Source organism: Symsagittifera roscoffensis, chromosome 7 (assembly GCF_963678635.1).
Source record: "Symsagittifera roscoffensis chromosome 7, txSymRosc1.1, whole genome shotgun sequence".
NCBI classification, from domain to species: Eukaryota; Metazoa; Xenacoelomorpha; order Acoela; family Convolutidae; genus Symsagittifera; species Symsagittifera roscoffensis.
The window spans coordinates 54,838,717-54,859,813 of record NC_087068.1 but is presented as its reverse complement, the minus strand read 5'-3'; the positions used below and the strand labels follow the sequence as shown (position 1 = coordinate 54,859,813).

Here is a 21,097-nt window from a genome sequence, read left to right as displayed (position 1 = left end):
AGCAAAAAGTGGTATGATTGGGATTGAAGAGGTAAGATTGGTTGGATGGGAATTTGATCGGTGTAGTGATCCAAGTTGGCGGCTCATCGTGGGCTAAAAAAATTATTATTTTGAGATTGAAAAGCGGTGGTATGGGGCTGTTCAATAATTTGTTCATAAGTATTATCATCTTGTGATTGATGTGTCATTATATGTTGGACGGGACTTTGCGATGTATTGAGTCGAAAATTTGGATTATGTGTGATTGCTAAATTTCGAAAATTTCGTGGGACTAGGGATAGTGGATGATCATTTGGTAGGGGTGGTAGTTGTGGTGCCGTTGGCTGTGTGTCGACATTGTTATGTTCTTCGTCGTATGTATTTTGTCGTGTTGTTATTTTTGTGTTATATTCTTTTATTTGTGCGTCTAAAAGAATTTTGTTTATAGATGTGGAAAAAATTCCAAAAAATCCTGCAAAGAGTATGCGTGCTACGCTTGCTTGTCTGTTTACTTGTGTGTGTATAGCACATGTATTGTAGATTCCTTTTAAGAGTGAGAAAAGAAATCCAATAAAGTTAAACATTGCGTATAAAATAGTCAATTTTTCTAAGATGTAGTAGGGCCATCCTAGAAAATCGAGGATCTCATTTTTGAGTGTAACAAAGCTAAAAATGTTGATTGGTGATATATCTTGGGGACGGTATTTTTCACCGTTTAGATATATATAATCTTTAATGTCTTTAAAATATCCGCTATAGTCTTGTGTGTAGATATCGGCAAAACCTGCGGTTTCTGCAAGTTTGCGTAAGTTTTGGTCAATTGATTGTCTTTGTATTGTGTCCATTTGTGTTAATAATTCCTGGAATTGTTGTGTTCTAATGTGATGTTGAATATCTGATTTTGAGTATATTCCTATTGATTGTAAGTCTATATTTGGGTTTCGAGCGATAGCGCGAATGCTTTCTGGTGAAAATTTTTTGAGTGATTGCATTAATGTGGGATATGGAGTGAGAAGATAATATTTATTTTCATCAGGGTTTAGTTGTACTACATTGTGGCTATTTTCTGATCCACATGGGACTGCGGTATCCCAGAAATAGGTTCTTCGTGAAAGTGTATCCACGAAATGTACTTTATTCTTATAAAAGATAGGGATTCTTTTATAACATCGTTTATCTTCAAAAACGTATAGTGGTGATACTTTTTTGGTACAAGTATAAAACCATAAGATGTTTCCTTCATAGTCTAAAAAATTTGATCTATTTCCTGATAATAAGTATCCTGCGTAGGGTATTTTTAATACTGCTAGTGCAAGTGATTGTAATATTTGTGTTCGTTCTAATTCGCATAGTTGGTGTAGTGTTTCTAATTCGGAGAGTGACATTTCTTGAAAAATGCGGCTAATTGTATAGTCTAGTTTCATATCCAAATGAATATCATAGTGGATATTACCGAAATATGTAGTATTCATTAGTGATAATTCTTGTAAGCGTGTGCTTCTGGTGTCATAAGGTTTTAGATGTCCACCAGGTTGTCCGTTACTTTTTTCAAAATTAACTGGTATATAGGATGTTCCTTCGTTTAGAGGATGACCTGTGGCATATGGGTCGATTTTTACTTTTCCAGTGGTCATGTCGAATCCTTTTTCGTATTCAACTAATATTTCAGAGTATTGTGTTCTGTGAAGTGGATTCCTGTATTTACATGCAAGTTCTGTTTCTTGATATATTTGAAAACGTGTCAATTTATTTTCTATATTGTCTATGTTTCTAAAATCGGAACTTAGTTTGCGTGATGGATGGACTTGTTCATATGGAATTGATTGTATAAAATATTTTTCGTGAAATTTTATCATACGAGCGTGTATTTTTGCTACTTGAAATGTTGTACATGTATCTTCGGGGAACCAAACAATTGTTGCTTGTGTTCTTGTTGTAGGGTCGCAATATCCTTGATCATTTTTACAAGGTAGTCGGATTCCTTGATAGATCATTGTATTATCAGATAAATCTCGTGTGAGTTGTATTTTTTCGAGTTGTATTTTCCAATCGAAAAACATTATTTCTTGGTATCCTTTATTTTTCGTGTCTGCTTTGCAGTTTGATGGGTTATTTATACCAATGTGTGGTATCCAATGTTTATCATGTAGGTCATAGGTTAATCGTCCGTGTGCGCCGTTATACGGGTATTTTTCGTCTAGTTTTATATGTCCTTGGTGTCTTTCAAGTTGTGATTGGTGTACAGAGTCTGAAAAAACTTGAAAATTAACTAATTTTCTTTGGGAGTTTTTATTTTGTGTGATGTTTAGTCTAAGTAATTCATTTTTACAATCGTCGGGATTGAGATGTAAGAGGCGTTCTATATTACTTTGATAGAATGATTCATGGTCAAGTCGGTTTTTGTTGCCGTTTGAGACTTGTGAACAATGTACTTTCTTTTCGGAAAATGTCGCTGTGAATTTATAACCTGTAACTGTTGTTGCTCGGGCTTTGGAATAGAGTGTTGCTATTATATCTGTGGTTTCTATAGCTTGTGGTTCTGTTTCACATTGTGATACTTGATTTATTGCATATTTGTGTAGTGTTTTTTGTTCATTTTCTTCGCAATCGTAATGTGTTACTAATAAATCTTGTGGTCCTGTACGAGGGGAAGGGTTTATGTTTTGATTTGAGGTTACTAGAAAAGGGAGTTGGAGAAAAATTAATAATTTTAGAATATACATGTGTATGATAATCCTGAGTATGGGTTATAAAATGTAATGTAACCAATTGTGTTTTTGGTGTATCTGTCGTATTTATATATTACTTCAGTAGTTATAAACGGTGGTGGTAGTGATTGAGCTGTTATGTTAGGTGGATTTAATGGGTAGGGATGTTGGGTAATGTTATTTAACTTAACTGTGATTTCAAACTTTAATTGTAAACTGTTTTGTTGGAGTATTTGAATATTGTGATCACGGATATCGTTATGAATATCTTGGCGATATTGTAATCTATTAAGTGCCCAGTTATGAAGGCGGTTACTTTCTTGATGTTGTCCAAATAATGGTGGAGGTGCTGTGAATGTATTCCAATCTAGTCTTAAAGGAATATTTATTGATGATTGTTCTCGATATCTGGCGTCGAGATTATTTGGAAAATTTAAGTTAAAGGGTAGTGGTGAAAATTGGCTTATTGATGGTGTTGATGGTAGTGGTAATGTTTCTGGTAGTGATGAGGATGTTGTTGTATCCGTAGAAATATCTATGGGGTCATTGACTAAATTTGGTTCACCTTGTGTAAATGAATGTGTAGTCCAATATGGCAGTCGTGATGTTAGGTTTGGGGGGTTAAAAGGATTTTCACGTATTTGTTCAGATGTTGGTGTTGAACCTAAGTAGTCTGAAGGTAGACTTGAAGTGCTTCGTTGTGAAAAAAGTGTAGGAGTTTCTGGTGTGATACCAGTGGTGTTTTCTGGAGTGGTTTGTGATGGGGATTGAGGTATATCAAAATGAACTCGGGGAGTTTGAAAATTTCTATTTCGTCGAGGATGTATAATTTGTCTATTTATTTCTGTTGTGTTTTGGTTTTGACTAAGGTTTCGTATTCTACTTAGTTCTTGTGGTAGTGTTGGGTAAAGATTGTATGTTGGTTCACTTAGGGATGCTTGTCGTTGAACTGGTTCTAGTGGTTCAGATAAACGAGCGTGCCGTTCTTCAAAAGTGTATGGATTGTCTTGAAAAGAAATTCGTGTAGATGTTTGAGGATTTTGAGTAGTTGAAGGTGGTGTTGGATTATCTTGGGATGATGTCGGTGAAGACTGATTCTGTGACTGTTGGGTAGCAATTTTTGATGGATTTTTGAATTGTTACTTTAGTGGGAAGGTTTATGTTTATTATAATATTCTTCCAAAAAAATAATTAGAAAAATTGTTGCTAGGGCAAATGTGATGATTGCTTTCTTTATACATTTACATATGGTCAAAATGAGGGATGATAAAAATGTTATGAAAATTACAAACAATAAAAAAATATCAGTTCTACTGAAAATTGTTCGTATCATTTAGACAAGTTGTGAAAATCGTACCTGTGGATATATTCAAGGGTTTTGGAAAGTTGGAGGAATAGTTCGAGTATAGTGTAGAAAATTAAAAAAATGTTACAAAAAATGATTAAGATTATTAGAAAAGATTCAAGTATATCAAAAAGAAATATTATAAAGGCTTCAAGTATTGAAAAAAAATGTTTAAAATTTATAAGTATTTGAGCAACTGTTTGAGAGAAAAGCATTTAAGAAATGATCTCTTGGTCGAATATTTTTTGCTGTTTGAGGCGATTTTCTAGTGTGGTCGAATTATTTATTAGTTTTTTTTGACAAGTGGGTTGAGTTTTGTAAAAAATTGTTGGGGGCAATTTTCATGGTGACTGGGAGGTCGTCTTTTTCTTTATTTTTGTTTGTCAAATGATCCGGGGTATGGTGAGATTTTTATACTTTAGGCTAATTAAAATCTTCATTTTGTTACTTTAGGCTAAGTTATCAAATTTGTTTTGGGGGTATTCGTGGTCTGAGTTGGGGAAATATTGTTGATCTTTGGTTATTAGATAAGGGAGGGGTACGGTATTATGGTGATATTTATTTTAGCTGTCAAGTTGGAGTGGTTTGCTTATTTTTGACCTGGAGGTTGTAAAGTTATAGTTAGAGATGTGCCTGGAGTTCTAGATTATTCGTCTAATTGATCTTAGTTTGAGTTAGAGAAAGTGGCGGATTGGATGAATCCTATTGGTCTATTTTGAACTAGAATTATTGCGTACTTGTGAGCATGTTATTTTGAAAAAATGAAATGAAAAATGTTACGGAGGTTTCAAGATTGTGAAGTATAAAATCTTAAAATTACTTTTTAAATTCTACTTTCTTTAATATTTTAGATTGAGGGATGAACATTTTGTAGTTTTTACGTGGTTGATTTCGGAGTCTTGTTGTTTTTCTATGTTCTGATTTGTCTATTTCTTCTTGGGGTATTATTTGTTCTGTCATTTTTCTATTTTTTCTTTGTTTTGGAGATTCTTTATGGTTTTGCGTATTGTTTTTGGTGGCGGTTGGTTTTGTGTTTTGATTTTCGGTGGGGTTATCATTTTGTTCTGTGTTTTTCAGATGTGGTTCATTTTGAATGATTTTTAATCCTGTGAAAGAATATAATTGAGTTAATTCGCGGAGTGCGTTTTCTTTTGGGTAATAAGGTAATAGGTTGTTTCGATGTTGAACGATTTCTTTTTTGTTTGAGTCGGTAATTTTATATGTGACATCAGTGGGTTTTGCAATTATTTGGTAGGGTCCTTTTCGGAGGGGTTGTAATTTTTTAGAAATTCCTTTTTGAGTATTAAAATTAGGTATTAAAACAAATGTTCCAATTTTTAAATCGGAAGCTGGTGTAAAACGTGAATTGATTTGTTCATTTATGTTTTGTCTTTGTAATAACTTTTTCGTTATTTTTTGGTAAATTTCATTGTGTTTCTTATCTCTATTTAAAATCCATTCGGTGTGTGTACCGGAGGCTAGTTTAAGAATTTGTGGGTGATGAAAATGATCTTCATCGTGCGTATGTAATGGGAGGTTATAACAAATTGAGTCTTTATTTGGTTGACAATAACCTTGTGCGTTTTTATGAGAATTTGCTGTAAACATTATTGGTTTGCGTGGCTTTTGGTTAAAAACCATTTCGTATGGTGACATTCCTAAAGTTGTCGTGATTTGTGAATTATATGCTAAGGGAAATAATTTTACATCTGCTGACCATTCGGTATATTTTGTATCATTTCCGTTGATGATACATCTAAGATATTCTTGTAGTGAACGGTTCATACCTTCGACTAAGCCGTTTGTCCAAGGTGCATGAGATGTACGTGGTTTGTGTTTAATGTTGTATAAATGACATAGTGTTATTATTTCATTATTTATGAATTCTGTACCATTGTCTGTGACTAAAATTTCTGGTAGTCCAAATTTTGCTATCCAGTGTTCATAAAGTGTTGTATATGCGTAATAAGCATTACAATGTGGTACTGGGTTAAGTGCTACATAATGTGTAAATGCGTCAACAATTACCATAATGTACGAGTTTCCTTCTGATGAGGGTGAAATTGGTCCTTTAGTATCAAATGAGATACGATGATTAAAGTACAAACTTTGTCCTTTAAAATCTTGTTTTTGTGCTATTTGTTTTTGATTTGGGTAAGGTTTATTTAGTTGACATACTATACAGTCATTGCATAGTACTTTTATCCAGATTGGTGCATTTGGGAAGTAAAAATTTTGTATAAAATTTGAATATGTTTTTTCTGATCCAGAGTGTCCTTTAATATTTTGTGTGTGTGAAATATTAAAAGCTATAAGAATCATACTTATAGGGAGACATGGAACTGTAGATTCATTCAGGTTATACTCTAAAAGGTCTGTATTTTCGTTAATTGTTGTGTTGTTAAATTTGCGAAAGTATCGGAGGAGTGTTTTGTTTCCTAGAATGGTTGAATCTGCTTTGATAGGTTTAGTTTTATATTTGTGCCATGATTTCAGTTGTCGAATTACTGGGTCAAGGTTTTGATATTGTTTCAGTGTTGAAATTGTAATTGTTTCTGTTGGGGGGAGGAAAATGTTTTCGATTTCTAATTTAGATAAGGGTATTGTATCAAGTGGGTCATGGAGGTCAAAAACTTGATTTATTGTGTATTTTGAATCATTTGTTTGTGGTCCTGATAAATTTATTTTATCAGTTAAATCTTCTTTTTCAATTAGTGGAAAATGGTCTTTTTTAGTTTTTAGGCGGGTGTTGTTTTGTTCGTTTTTGTTGGGTGTTATTTTTTATCCATTGAGAATATGGGATTGGTTTGAAAGTTGATGTTCCAAGTAGGTCAACTTCATAATGATTATTTTGACAATCTAAATAAAGTGGGAAATGTTGTAAATTATTTATTTGTGATTGTTCAATATCAGTTTTTACTGCATATTTGCATTCCAATCGGGGTGATGTTTCGTTTTCTGCAAGGTAGAATTTTATGTTCTTGGGTATTTCAACTGTTGTTTTTCGTGTAAGTAATTCAGGTGGTGTATTTCGACTTAAGGTGTCTGGTAATGCAAGATTTTTTCCTGCAGTCCAAACTATATGTAAGTTTGGAAATTTCATTAGAATTAGTTGAAATCTGTAAACTCGGTGGTTTGGGTTAGATTTTTGTGTAAAGAGAAAAATGATGGGTTTGTGGTCTGTGAATAAAACTGTTGGATGCTTTGATCCAAGTATCAGAAATTCATATTCTGTCAATGTATATATTATGGCTGTACATTCTCTCATTAGAGTTGAGAGTCGTAGCTCTGCTTGAGTGAATAATCGAGAATTTGCTGATATGAGGTTCATTTTATTTGTACCATTATGTGATTGTAATAGTGCTGCGCCGATGCCAAAGTTCGAAGCATCGCACATTGCATAAAATGGTTGATCAGGGTCTGGAATTGTGTTTGAAATTTGTTCAGTTAAAAGTTTCTTTATTTCTTCGAATCGTGCTTGATGTTCTGTATTCCATTCAAAATTATTTTGTTGTCTAAGGATATTGTAAAATGGTCGTAGATATAATTGCATTTTATAAACATATTTACTTAAAAAGTTTAACATTCCAAGGAATTCTTGGATTTTCTTTTTATTTGTTGGTGGTTGAAGTTTTTGAATAGCGTCAATGCGTGATTTCAGTGGAGTTATTGTTTTTCTTTCTATGTTATGTCCTAAGAATTTAACTCTTGTCAAAAAGAAGTGTGATTTATCGGGGGCGGCCTTCAGATTTTCGTTCTGAAGTATTTGATGATATTTTTCTAAAACTTTGAACATTTCGTCTTTTGTTTGTGATTGCATAAAAACATCGTCTAAATAGGTGATTGCGTTTTTCTTGAGTATTAGTGGTCTAAAAATTTTGCTCATAAAAGCTGAAAATGCTGCTGGTCCTATGGATATTCCATAGAATAAGCGGTTAAATTCATATTGTTGGTTTCCGATAACAAATTGTGTTAAACGTCGTGATTGTTCATCTAGTGGCATTTGATTGTATGCACTATTCATATCGGCGGTTGTAAAGTATTTGCCGTTTATTTTTGTTAAAATAACTTGTATTGGTTCAATGGGCCAATTACATTTTGATTCATCTATAAGTGAATTGAGGTATCTAGCGTCGAGAACGATTTTTAATGATTCTCCTTTAGCTAGAATGATAACGGGGTTGATGAATGTGTTGCCTTTTGGTTGTTCTTCTTTATTAACTGGTGATATAATGTTGTATTGTTCTAAAATATCGAGTAATCTGTTTACTTTATCATGTAAGTGAATTGGTACTTTACTTGCTCTCTGTTTTTTGAAAACTGCGTCTGGTTTTAATGGGAGATGTAGTGATGAACTGATTTTGCCAACATCGAATTTTGATGTTGCATAGACTGATGAATATTTAATTAGCTGTTTGGCTAATTTTTCGAATTCGTCTTGTGTTATTTGTGAATGTTGGAAATTAAACATTGTTAAAAATTTTTGTTGGTCCTCTGTGTAGTTACTGATGTTGAATGTAGGTTTGAAATATGGAGTTGTTGTGAAATAATCCGTATTTCTGTTTTCGTTACTTATTATATTATTTATAGATAATTCTTCATTAAGAATTGTAGATTGGCAAATATCTAGTAATTGGAGTATATTATTTACGCGATAGGCTTTTTCGTGTATTGGTGATATTGTAGCGTTAGTTTCACAATATCCTAAAAGTCCTAAAGGTAATGTTACTTGGTAAGGTGTGTTGTTATAAACATGTAAGGAAATAATATCTGAATTCGAATTTTTCAAATATTTTATTGAAGAGATTGTGATTTTGAAAAATTTATGAATAGGTTTGAATTCAAAATCTGACATATAAAATTTTTGTTTGTTTTGTTCTTTATCATATTGGTGAACTTGTTTGATTGAAAAATTATAGATGTTTCCTGATAGTGGTTTCAGGTGTTTTCTTTGTTGGTTATATATTGGATAAAATTTTGAAAAGAATGGTGGTTGTTTGTTTAATCTTTGAAAAAATGTTAGGGATGTTTCTTTTGTTTTTGTATATTTATCTTTGATTAATATTTTACTGTTTAGGATGTTAATTGTTGGTATATACTTCGAAATAAATGGTATTCCAATGATATTATATTTAATATCAGTGATATGGAATATTTGTTTAAATGGCTTGTTTAGAATTTTACTTTGCTCCATTGTTCTGGTAGGGAGGAGAAATAATTGGATTTTTCCGTAGTTTATCAATGTTGATCCTTGTGCTGTTGCTAACTTACTGGAGGTGTCAAGAGGTGTTAGCTTTGGATGTAAAGTTTTTATTTCATTCCATGTGGGAATGTTTATTATGTTTGATTCTGCTCCTGAATCAATTAAAAAATCTATTTCAAGGTCTGGTGGTTGAAATTCTTTATTTCTTGGGCTTTCTAAGAGAAATGGTATTGTCCAAATTTTTTCTTTGGGTTGTTCTTTTTGTATATTTTGATAAATATGGTTTGTATTCAAGCATTTTGTTTTGGTATTTTTATTGGTTTGATCTGTAGTGTTAATCTCGTTTGTTTCTTGCGTCGTTGATGTGGAATTTATGGGTGTAGTGTAATAATTTTGAAGAAATTCTGATTGATTTTCATATATATGTGATGGAAAGGGTTGTTCATATATGACAGATTCATAGTCATTTTCGACTTTTATCATATTGATAGAAAGAGTGTTTTCAGTATCACTTTCTGAATCTGATGATGTACAGTTTATTTGATTGAGTTGTAACGTATCAGTTACTGTGTTATCAATACCTGGGGGGTCTGATGTTGTTTCTGGATTAGCTTGTACTTGATTGATTTGTCTTTGATGTTTAGGTGTACTGCTTCTATGACGATTATTAGAGTTATTATAGTTATTATTATTCCGGTGTGGTGATTGGGAATAATTTCTATAACGATTATTATAACTTGGGTGTCGATTTTGTGAATTATTTCGCGATCTGTTTTGGTAATTATTGTTTGGTCTGTTATAGTTCGATCTATTATATGAGTTATTCCTTGATCGATTGTTCGGGTAATTCTGGTTTCGGTTGTTTGAATAACTTCTATTTCTATTATAGGAGTAGTTTCTATTCCTATTGTATGATGAATTTCGTGATTGGTTGTTTGGATAGTAGTTATTTCTTGATTGGGAATTAGATCTAGAAACAAATCGTTGTGTATTTGAATTTGATCTGGAGTAGTTATTTCTACTATTTGGTCTATTGTAGTGATTTTGTGATGAATTATACGTGTTTCTTCGTTCTGGTGATCTTCCTCTATAACTTGAGTTATATGGGGATTGATTTCTTGTATAATTTGTATTGTTCGGGAGTGGTTTTCCTGAACTGTTGTTGCTGTGAACTGTTTTGTTCGGTAAATTTTGATCTTTTTTCATGTATTGATAGAATGATTTATTTGGTTCTTTGTATTTTTGAGGTTTATTTTGACTATCTTGCTGTTTTTGTTTACATTCGGAAATACTATGTCCGTATCGTCGGCAATAATTACACCATTTTTTGAAAGATGGTTTGCCTTTAAAGTTCGGGTTCTTTTCGTAAATATTGAGTATTTCAGTGATTTTTTCAACGAGGTCTGTTTCTGATTCCTGTATATTATTAATATTAGTGGGAGTCGTTTCAATTCTGTTAACGTATTGTAATTTCAGATTTTCCGTTTCTTCTAGTTTCATCGTGATTTCTGCTTGTTCTAGTTTGTCTACTAGTTTTCGAAAATCTAAATCGGGTTCTCGAATTGAAGAAGGATGGGATGCTCTCTTTTTTATTGCTATTTTCCTTAATTGTGGTGTTAAGGTCATCATTAAGATTTCTGTCATCTTTGTGTTTTTATAGTCATGTGTATTTAGTGAATATGCTTTTCGAACTAGTGTTTCGATTCGTACTGCTATTTGCTTGATGGTTTCGTTTGGTAATCTGCGAATTTCATTACATAAAACTCTTTGTTGTTGTTTGTTTCTTTCAGAGTCAAACATTTTTGAAAATTCTTGTGTAAATCTTTTCCAGTTTGATTTTATTTCTAGAGGTAGTACTGAAAACCATTTTTGGGCTGCGCCATCTAAGGTTGTTTGTATCAACGCTGTGCGTCGATGTATCCAGTTTTGATGTAGTGGCGTATTAATTGGTTCAGGTCCTATGTTTAAAATCAAATTTGCTGTTACTGCATTTAAGTAATCTTCTACAGAGTATTCAGGGTCTGTTCCTGTGAAAACCATTAAAGGTTTGTTTGATGTTATCGATGATCCACCCATTAGGTATGGATTCATTGTCATTTGTAATGATTCTGCTGCATTTGGCATTTGAGAAAAATTTGAAAGTTGGTTTCTTGTTATTTCATGTTGTTGAAGATAATATGGGAGTGGTATTTCATTTTGCATTTGTGATGGTTGATACGAGTGTGCAGTCATTGGATTTTGTTGTTGAATTGGTTGAAAAGATTGTGTATTAATTGGATTTTGTTGTTGAATTGGTTGTTGATGTTGTGCATCTATTGGTTGTGGAGAAAAATTCCTATGATTTGTACGTGTTTTCTGTATTCCTTGTCTACGATATTCTTGAGTATTTGGTGCAAATATATCTGGTTGTAAGAAATCGTCATCTGAGGATAAATAATCCATTTGATAAGGTGTTTGTTTTTTATTTTTATTTTGTTGAAAAAATGGGTAATTTTCACTGCGATCCTGTGGAGGATTTGATTGAAAATTTTTGGAATTATATTGGGCCGTTGGGTTATCCCAGTTTCGAGGTTTTGTATATTGATTAAAATTCCTTTGTGGTTGATAATTTGTTTTTGATGGATGTGTATAATTATAATTATGGTCTGCAAAGTTGTTTCTAGTGAATGTTTTGCGTGTTTTTGATGGTATTGTCATGGGTCTGTATGTTTGGTAATCCATATGTGAATATTTAGGGGCAACCGAAGGTTTAACGGTTGATTGTAAGGTTACCTGTGTTTGTGAAGGATTTGTATTTCTTGGTGTTGTTAAATTTGGGCGTATTGGTGAAATACTTTGTTGTGTAGTTGTTGTGTGTACAATTTCTTCATTTATGAAGTGTGATGGTGTCTGGATATCTTGTTGAGTAAGATTCCTAGTTCCATTGAGGTTTTCGTTGTGTATGACTGTAGAGTTTAAACTATTATTTTGTGTATCGGGTAGAAATGTATTATAGTTTAATGGTGTTGCATCAATTGTTAATGGTATTACTCCTACATAATCTCTTATGTAAGATATTGTACCTATTGCTTGACTTGAGATTGATTGTGGAAAGCTTATAAATGCGGGATGAGACCATTCGGGGTCCCAAACATAATCTGATTGTTCTGTGATAGCGGTATCATCGTTCGAATTTTGGGGTCTAAAATTTTTTCTTGCTTGTGCAATTAAATCAATATTGTGTGTGAAATAATCTATTATGAACCATGCTTAAATTTTTTGTAGATCGTGTTTGGTATGTTGTGAAACGTCATCTTTCGTGAAATTTTCTTTAATGATGTTTAAATAACTAGAGAGTAGTGTAATTTCATGTCGTACTTTCAAATGCTTAGATGTTTCTGTCGGTGAGACATTTGTTAATGGGATTTCGTTTTCTAATATCGAAATATAACTATATATTATTGCGAAAACTTCATTAGTGAAAATGGAGTTTGCTCTTTGTGAGTTATGGTATTGGATGCTTTTTATATATTCTGAAAAAACTTTTGAAAATTCTAAATCAAGATTGTCTGTTTGAATAGTATATGTTCTATTATTATGGTTTGGGGAAGTGAATTCTATGGAGTAGATTCCATACTGTTGTGTTATGTTGCATATATCTTTTAGATAGTGATCTATGATTTGTCTTTTGATTTTTACATCGGGGAACTCTGTTTTACATGGACTGATTCCGGGTTCAAATAAATTTACGAGTAAATTTTGACAAAATATGTGTTGTCCTCTATCAGTATCTGCATCTACTATAAAAGGAAAGATTTCATCGTCATCTGGAGTTTCGTCACCTGGGGTGTGTGTTGAACTCATTTTTCCGTTCGATGACTGTTAATATGTAATTATTGATGTGTCGAATTGGTTGATTCCAATTGTATAAATGTACTGGTTTGTGTTTATACTGCTTTTTTATTCTTCTTTTTCCTCTTTGTGATGAATTTGAAGTTGTTTCTGAGTCAGAAAAATATAATTGATCGTGTTGTGGGTAATTTTTATCTATTGATTCTTTTAATTTGTAAAGTTCGTCTAAACTGTTGGTTTCTGATTCTGAAAATGCGTTTCGATTTTTTGAAAATCTTTTTCGTGTTATTTGTCTTTGTTTAGTTATTATTTTCCTCTTTAGTGTTTGTCGTTTTGTGCGAATGTATCCAACTGTTTGTGTATGAGGTGTGATTACAAGGTCGTATTTTTTGTTATCTATTTCACAATTGTGTAAAATGATTGTTTGTTTATTTCCTAGGTTTTTAAATGACATAAGGTTTAGAATGACGGATGCAAAGGTTGTTAAATGATTTCTATTTTCTTAAACTGTTAGTTCTTACGATTTTTTGGTTAGCTTAACCTGGGTCTATTTGTTCAGGGTTGGAGAGAAAAGTATATCGATTCCGAAGAATGATTTTTACTTTCTCGTGACTAGTATAAGCTAAGGTGTTAACTTACTTAATCTTACTTAGGGGTAGTGATTGTGTTCAAGGGTTGGAGAATAGTAAATCGATCCACAAGGTTCAGGTATAATTAGAACGCGAGTAGTTCGTTAGATACTATTTTAAACTTACTAAGTCTAAGATTTATCCTGGGTCTGGTAAGAGGGGGGGTCAAGTGAAGGATGAATAACCGAAGTTCTTCACTGTTTATCCTAATTTGAATGATTAGTTTTGTTTTAAAAATTTCTATTAGTCTTGGGTCTTTAGAAAGGGTTGGGTAGTGAATCGACGTTTGAGGTCGTTAGACACTAATTAAGTGGGTGGGGGAGAACAAAGTTGTTCTGTTTGATCCAAGGATAAGCCTTGATGATCAAATTTAAAATTTAATTAAGTAGAAAATGATTTAAGATCCAAGGATAAGCCTTGATGATCTGGTTTTAAAATTAAGTGAATTTAAGTTTTAATAAAGTTTTAAATGTGTGTAAAGGAAAGATTTAGTGTTTTATGATATTAGTGAGTTGATGATTGCTGTTATGTTTTAGGTGATGAAGCTGGAACAACAGGATGATTTATGATTACTAACCATTTATTGTCATGCTACTAATTTTTATTTTTGTTTTCCAATAAATATTTTTCAAACATGTTTTGTATAATACTGCAGAGTTTTAGGGAAACGATCTTAGATCTTTTTATCAATCGTTATTGTATAATATTAATTTTGTTTAGCGCCTTAAATGATTTTGAAGAGTAACTTCAAGGTTTTATGTTTGCAAATGGAAATCTAAATTCATTGCAAGTAGTATTCGAAATATAAAAGTTTGTTCTGGCTTTTGCCGAACTATCATATAACTATACGGCAAGTTTCTACTTTGTCGTATGTCGTCTTTGGTTCGAGGTCTTCTTCCAATTCCGGGTAGTTCTATTATGGTTCGGAATATTGGCTCTGATCTATTGAGTCGGAGAGACATTTCAATTAAATTATTGTCGTATAACATTTTGTAAATGTTTTTGTCTAATTTCTAATCTATTTTTGGTTAATTCTAATCTAGTAAGGTCTTGTTCGAGACTTATGGTCGCACCAGATGAGTTATGACTGGGGTGTATAACTCATAGAGTAATTTCGGATAGGGTACACCGTCTGCTCGTCACGCTATCTTATTTTCGGCCGGATAGATTCGTGCAACTTCTTAGTCTAATACCGATCCTAATCTTACTCTTATACTATCTAGTCTCAGGTTGTTTAACTAGTCTCTGCTAGGCTCAATAGATCTAGGGTATACTGGTTTATTGCGGCTGCTGAAGTGCTCGGGAGAGTCCAACTAATTTCTAAGTTAAATTCAAATCTCTCTGGTGCTGAAATTACAAGTAACTTCAGCACTTACAAATAAGTGGGTTGTTAGTTAGATGGATCATGATTGGTTAATATTAAATACTTTACATTGGTAAAACATTTAATTTATCCAATCATAAAATATAGTTTAGATCAGGTTTCAAAATTGAACTTTGAACTCATTTGGAAGACCTGCAATTAATTCATTTATAAATTTATACTATAACTACTAAATTGCAATTAATTGTGTGCTTCCAAATAATTTATGAAAGCCCCTGTCGAGAACCCGTACTATCTTTTGGCAAGCTAACCACGCTAGCACCACTGCGGCTGTTACTTCTGCAATTTTTGAGCAAATGAACCTTTGCTCTTTTCAGTTTTTGGATGAATGGATGGTCCCCCTCGGAACATTCGAGGGTTGAGCAAAATAAAATCAACTGAAGTAATCATAAATCATCTCCGTTATTTCTTCGAACAACTGGAAATCTAGTCCGGTTAGATTCTCTGATATGAAATTTTCGGATCTTATACTCAAAACGGACGGGTTATACTCAAAGTAATTAAACGGATGTAGACTAAATAACCCGCATTTGAACTTAAGTTGAAAAACAGGTAGCTTTAATTGGGTAAAGGCAACAATATTGTATAATATAAGATGATGATATAAAATAATGACATAAAATTGATATTGAAAACAATTTAAAAAATAACTGAAATAAAAATAATTGAAAAATAAATGTAGCACAACCTCTTCCAATTGATTATAAAAAGACGGACTTTCCTTATATAAAATTGATATTAAAAAGAATTTAAAAAATAACTGAAATAAAAATAATTGAAAAATAAATGTAGCACAACCTTTTCCAATTGATTATAAAAAGACGGACTTTCCTTATATAAAAAAATCATAGTGAAATTTTCGTTATGTTATGAGTTAAAGTATTAAGTATAACTGATGATGCCAGGTAAATAAGACGACAGGTAAATAAGACGACAGGTAAATAAGACGACAGGACATTATAACGATATAACATTTAAGACGACAAGTGAGCGTTAAATACATTAAAAATGAACAGTTAGACATTACGCGGATCATATTTCTCAGAAACACAACTGAAAAAGTTTGTGAAAGGTCGTCTTAAAGTCTCTCAAAAACGGTTGTCGTCTTAAGAGCTGTCGTCTTATTTGCCGGATACCATAACTGATGCTCACGTTTTAATGTGTAGTAGACTATCACCTTAACACCATAACTATAAGGCGCCTATTAATCAGAGTCACCGACACTAAAAGAACAAAGTAATCTACGACTTTACGCTTTGATGCTCCTTTTCAGTTCTAGTCACCCCTAATTATTCCAAGAATAGACGCAATTTATATCACCTCAATTTCAGGTTTTGCCCCTACGCGTTTTATCTTGTTTGTCTACCTGTCTTGATGACAATAATATGTTTAGTTTCAGTTTTAATATGCAGATTATATACACTCGCAAATTTGAGTCTACGGACAAGATTGCCGCAGTTGTGGATTTGGCAGTAAAAGTACCCTAAAACGCCACTCAAAAAGTACCCTTTTGATAACTATTGTACGACAACCATTTTTGGCCCATCTACTAAGAGTTTTGGGGTCAAGTGGACAAAATTGTTCACTTTTATTGTTTATCAGTAATTTTTTCAGCAATTTCGATAAATTTTTCACAATCCTGTTTTGAATTTAAAATTTTTTCTAGATTTTGGCCAGTGACTAATTCTTCAATAAAAATTGAATTTGAAACTTTGATGATCTTTTTTTGTTATTTCGACCAAATTTTTTGAATCTACTTAACAATGCCCTCTCTTTGGTACCTACTTAGTAATTGCCACCCCTATTAATAAAAGCAGTAAATTAGCGCTAGAGCTTTGTAGTGAGACTTCTAATTTTACTGCAATCTGATTGGTCGAAAATGCGTTTCTTAAAAGGGGGGTAATTGTTAAGAAGATCCAAATTTTTTTCCGAGCTCTTTTAAAACAAAGAACCTCTTTGACAAAAAACTTCCAAAATTTTCTGCTCTAGTTTTTGGTCATTTTTTGGAAAATGTTGACCAAAAGTAGCGTTTTTTCGGCGCGCCCCATCCCCTAAAATTTCGTATATACTGGTATATACATGAAATCAAACCTGATTAATAATTCAGAACAAGAAGTTAAAGTATAAGTCAACGAAGAATCATGCAATTTCTTTAAATGAAAAAAAAACTATTCCGAAAATTTCTTTATATTGAAAAAAACTGTGGAACGTAAACAATTCATCCAATCGTCTGAGTAGTTTTTTTTATGTCTGGAATTTTTATTGTCACCAGTTTTGGCCAACTAGCGCAGGTCGCCTATTGAAACTAGCACAGTCTTGTTACTAATTTAGAAAAAATAAATGGGAAACATTTCAATTTTCGTTCTTATGCTTCATGGATACAAAAATTATTTCATTTATCCAAAATTTGGGGAAAAATAGTTAGCTAGACCCTTATTGTACAATTTCAATTTATAGAAATATTGACACAGACGCTGTGCCAAAAATTTAGCGATTAGTTTTTGCTCTTTTAAAATAATCTCTGCTCAACATCATAGGTTTTCAAACCACTGAAAAATCATTGAATCAGTCCCCCCTTTGATACTTTTTCAGAAATCCATTTTTGGCGGACCGACCCTAAAATTTTTCTAAAGGCGCCTTGGCGCCAATATATACTAACTTTGAGGGGGAGCGCGCGCCAAAAAAAACGCAATTTTTTTGTCAAAATTTTTATTTTTCAAAAAGTGCCCAAAAACGGTTTTTTGACTGTTTTTTCAAAAATTTGCCTGCGGCGCAGAAAATTTTGCCAAAATAGGCGCAAAACAATGCTTTAGGAGAGCTCAAAAAATCTATTTGGTCGACCTAAAAAAAAAAAAAAAGGTCGTCAAAATTTTAGAAAATTTTTCGAAAATCCGCCCCCCCCTCGAGAAAATCCTAGATCCGCCCCTGATTGAATGGCCAACTACTTTGCTCTAACTTTGAAACTTTTAGGACATTCATTTGTTTATAGAAAGAACATGTCGCTCTTAATAAGCGTTAAATTTAAAATTGTTGCGACCCCACACCGTATCACCGGATAAAAAAACCAATGCTTTCTAAAACTCAAAATTTTTCTTGAATTTTTGAAAGAGCATTTTTTCAAAAATCGTTTCCGTTTTCAGAAAGTTTTGTTATAATAGGGCCTAATAGCGTTTTTCTGGGCCTAATTAGCAAGAAATTAACACATTCTTAACACTAGAATTTAAAAACATGTACCACTTTTTCCGCATTAGTCGTGGTAAAATGGCATTTTTTAAATCGATTGATTTCAAAACACAACAAATTTTTTTTACCTTTTTTGCCGTTGAATAAATAATGACCACTTCATATGTAAATTAAAATGCAAGGATGTGCTTTGAAAAGATAAAATTGTTCAATGTTTTCTCCGTTCTGATGACGAGCAAAATATCTTGCGAAGGTCATCAAAAACATTGAATCAAAAGCAGCTGAAAAGCAGCTGAAAAATACATGTTATTTACCATCGTGTTTTGAAGACCTTTATGGCAATGACAAACCATGTGAAGATCAATTGTCTTTCATCTTTCCAGATTTTTCTTTCTTTAACATGCAAATCAAAGTCGCTTACGCCTATTTATAATCAAACTTAACAAGCAGAAGTTTCATAATTGACTTATTATTTTTCGTAGCTTGGTGTATATGCAGTAGATATTGGTATAAAGCGACGAATTTTATAAAGAATCAATAACCTCTCCGCTATTGTAAGTTGAATATGTAATGACCTTGCGAACATGAACTTTCTTTTGAATTGTAATGAATTGTTATTAATTGCTATAAAAATATCTATGGTAGGCAAATAGTTTCCACACATGTTGACGTAACTTCAGCTCGCCGCAAATTGAGCCGCAAAAAATTGCAAAAAGTAAAAATTTGTTTGAAAGAGAGATTTTTCAAGGCTATTATGGGGCGTTTAATATTCGACTTTAATGCTTACGTAGTAGCTTCAAAGCACGCGCTGTTTGCAATCCAGCGATGATAACTGAAGAACATTCAACCTCTAGCACCAAATTATTGGTCAGAGTTAGAAACGCATATCACAGTAAAACGATGCGCAAAAAATCCCTTCTGTGTAATTAAAACTTGAAGTATGCCGATAGAGCCACAAGTTTTCTTTTGGGCCATAGCGGAGCTATTATTGACCAATTTTTTTGTATGGTAGGGATCAATTTACCTCAAAAATTTTTATAGTATATTATTTTTGTCATATTTATAAAATGATCATCTCAGAAACGGTACTATAATATTCCAATGGTAATTGGTCTAACTTCTGGAGAAGATTGTTATACCCACGGAAAGTATGTAAGTACATGGAGCTAAGTGTTGAGACATAAACTAGTGCTAAGTAGAGATAAGAATAATCTTGTTATCAACTTAAAGTCAAACGATTAAAGTTATGTCTGATTCGAATCTGACCTCGAAATAATGAGAAACAGAGACTCATAAATAGCTTTTGAATATGGCATTCGTTTTAATAGGTACTTAAATAGATCAGACATCTATATGATTATGTAAAGTAGAGATGTCATCAAGTATGGTTACATATCAGGCTAAAGTTTAGTTTTTTTTTAGTTTTAATCAGTTTTCTAGGAATATCCGATATATCCGTACGGATAACATTCTCCCTTGTTTCGTTATAAAGTTGTCATCAATATCTTGTTTTGCCGCGTCTTTTCTTTTTACTGTTTTGTTTCCCGATTCTGTTTTCTTGTGAGGGCTTTTTGCTGCGGTTGGCGTATTGCTTGCTTTCTTTGTCCAATTGTTTCGGTTTTCTTCCTTTTTTAAAGGTGTCGATTTCTTGATTACTTTTGCTCGAGCTTGGTGCTTGCTGTTTGCATTCTTTTTGAAAAATCTTTGAATTTTTTGTAGGCGAAATAGGTTTTCGGATATTTATTGCGGCATCGAAGTCTCTGAGAATTTTGGCATCTGGCGATGTTGAGTTTGTGAGTGGTCGATCAATGACCTATCTCGACCTTATCGCCCATCGCGACGAGGAAGGTGGTGGCGTAATCGGTGTGCTTTTTTCGGGGCTGATTTTGTTCCAGAATGTGGTTGATTCTTGGTGTAATAGTTTTGCAATTTCTCCGTGTGGTTGAGTGTTTGGGGTAGCGTGTCGGTAAGGGCTATGGTGCAAATGGTGTTGTTTACCTCGGAGGTTGCTTCTGCAACCCGATTAATCGGGATTGCATTTCCGACTTTTTAGCTAGTGTACTAATTCTCGTTCTTGGAGAGCGTCCGCTTTCGGGTGCTATGATATTCTCTGGCGTGCGTTTCAAATCTTTTTTTTGCCGCTGGCCTTTGTGGTGACGGTGTTTTATGTTGGAATTCGTAGTCTTCCGATGGCAATGAGATTGATGTATCACAGTCAAATTGAATCAGCGTGCTGTCTCTATTTGGGATTTTCTCTGGGCTTCCTTTCGTTTCATGAGTGGCCGCTTGCTGGGGTTTCGCCTCCTCTTTTTTTTTCTGTTTGACGAGCTGTGTTTTTTTGGTTTTTATTTTTATTGGCTCAAGGATACGCTGTGGTCCTAATGCTTTTCTATTCATCGAATGATGTATAACTTCTTCGATGTTATTGGGCGGTTGGCGTTTGGACTCATTGACGTTGATGGTTGCAGCATTGGTTTGTCGGCTGTGGCTGGTTTTGTTATTGACAAGGATCCGGTTGCCTGTTAGTTGTTTTGTCTCCTACGTCTGAAAATCGTGGTATTCATCTTGGTAAGTGTTGTTATGCCACAAAAATTTTTTGGTTGTACCGGTCCACACTTGCCGTAGACTCTGGGGTCTGGTACGATTGCTAGTCCGTTATGCCTAATTACTCGCGGCTGTTTTCTGTCTTCCAATGGAATCGTTTTCGATTAATTTAGATGGTGAACCGAACAATTTGGAGTTTTTGCTTTTGAGGGTTTTTGTACCGGATTTTCTATCTACTTGCTCAATACAATTTCATAGTTTTTGGTCGACGGTTTTCTGCTTTAATGGTTT

At 33.1% G+C, this 21,097-nt stretch overlaps 2 protein-coding genes across 4 annotated transcripts in view; one reads left to right on the top strand and one right to left on the bottom strand.

The window, feature by feature from the left end:
- LOC134851132 (uncharacterized) overlaps positions 1 to 21,097 on the top strand; it is a 131,704-nt gene that overhangs the window by 90,550 nt on the left and 20,057 nt on the right. The gene's annotated exons all lie outside the window — the stretch shown is intronic.
- LOC134851133 (uncharacterized) overlaps positions 1 to 21,097 on the bottom strand; it is a 56,043-nt gene that overhangs the window by 26,458 nt on the left and 8,488 nt on the right. For 2 of the 3 annotated variants that reach the window (XM_063867078.1, XM_063867085.1), the window contains exon 1: positions 18,391 to 18,567. The exons of the other annotated variant lie outside the window; for it this stretch is intronic. The gene's annotated coding sequence lies outside the window, so the exon portion shown is untranslated. Of the gene's footprint in view, positions 1 to 18,390; positions 18,568 to 21,097 lie in introns of those variants that run through there. 3 annotated transcript variants of the gene reach the window in all.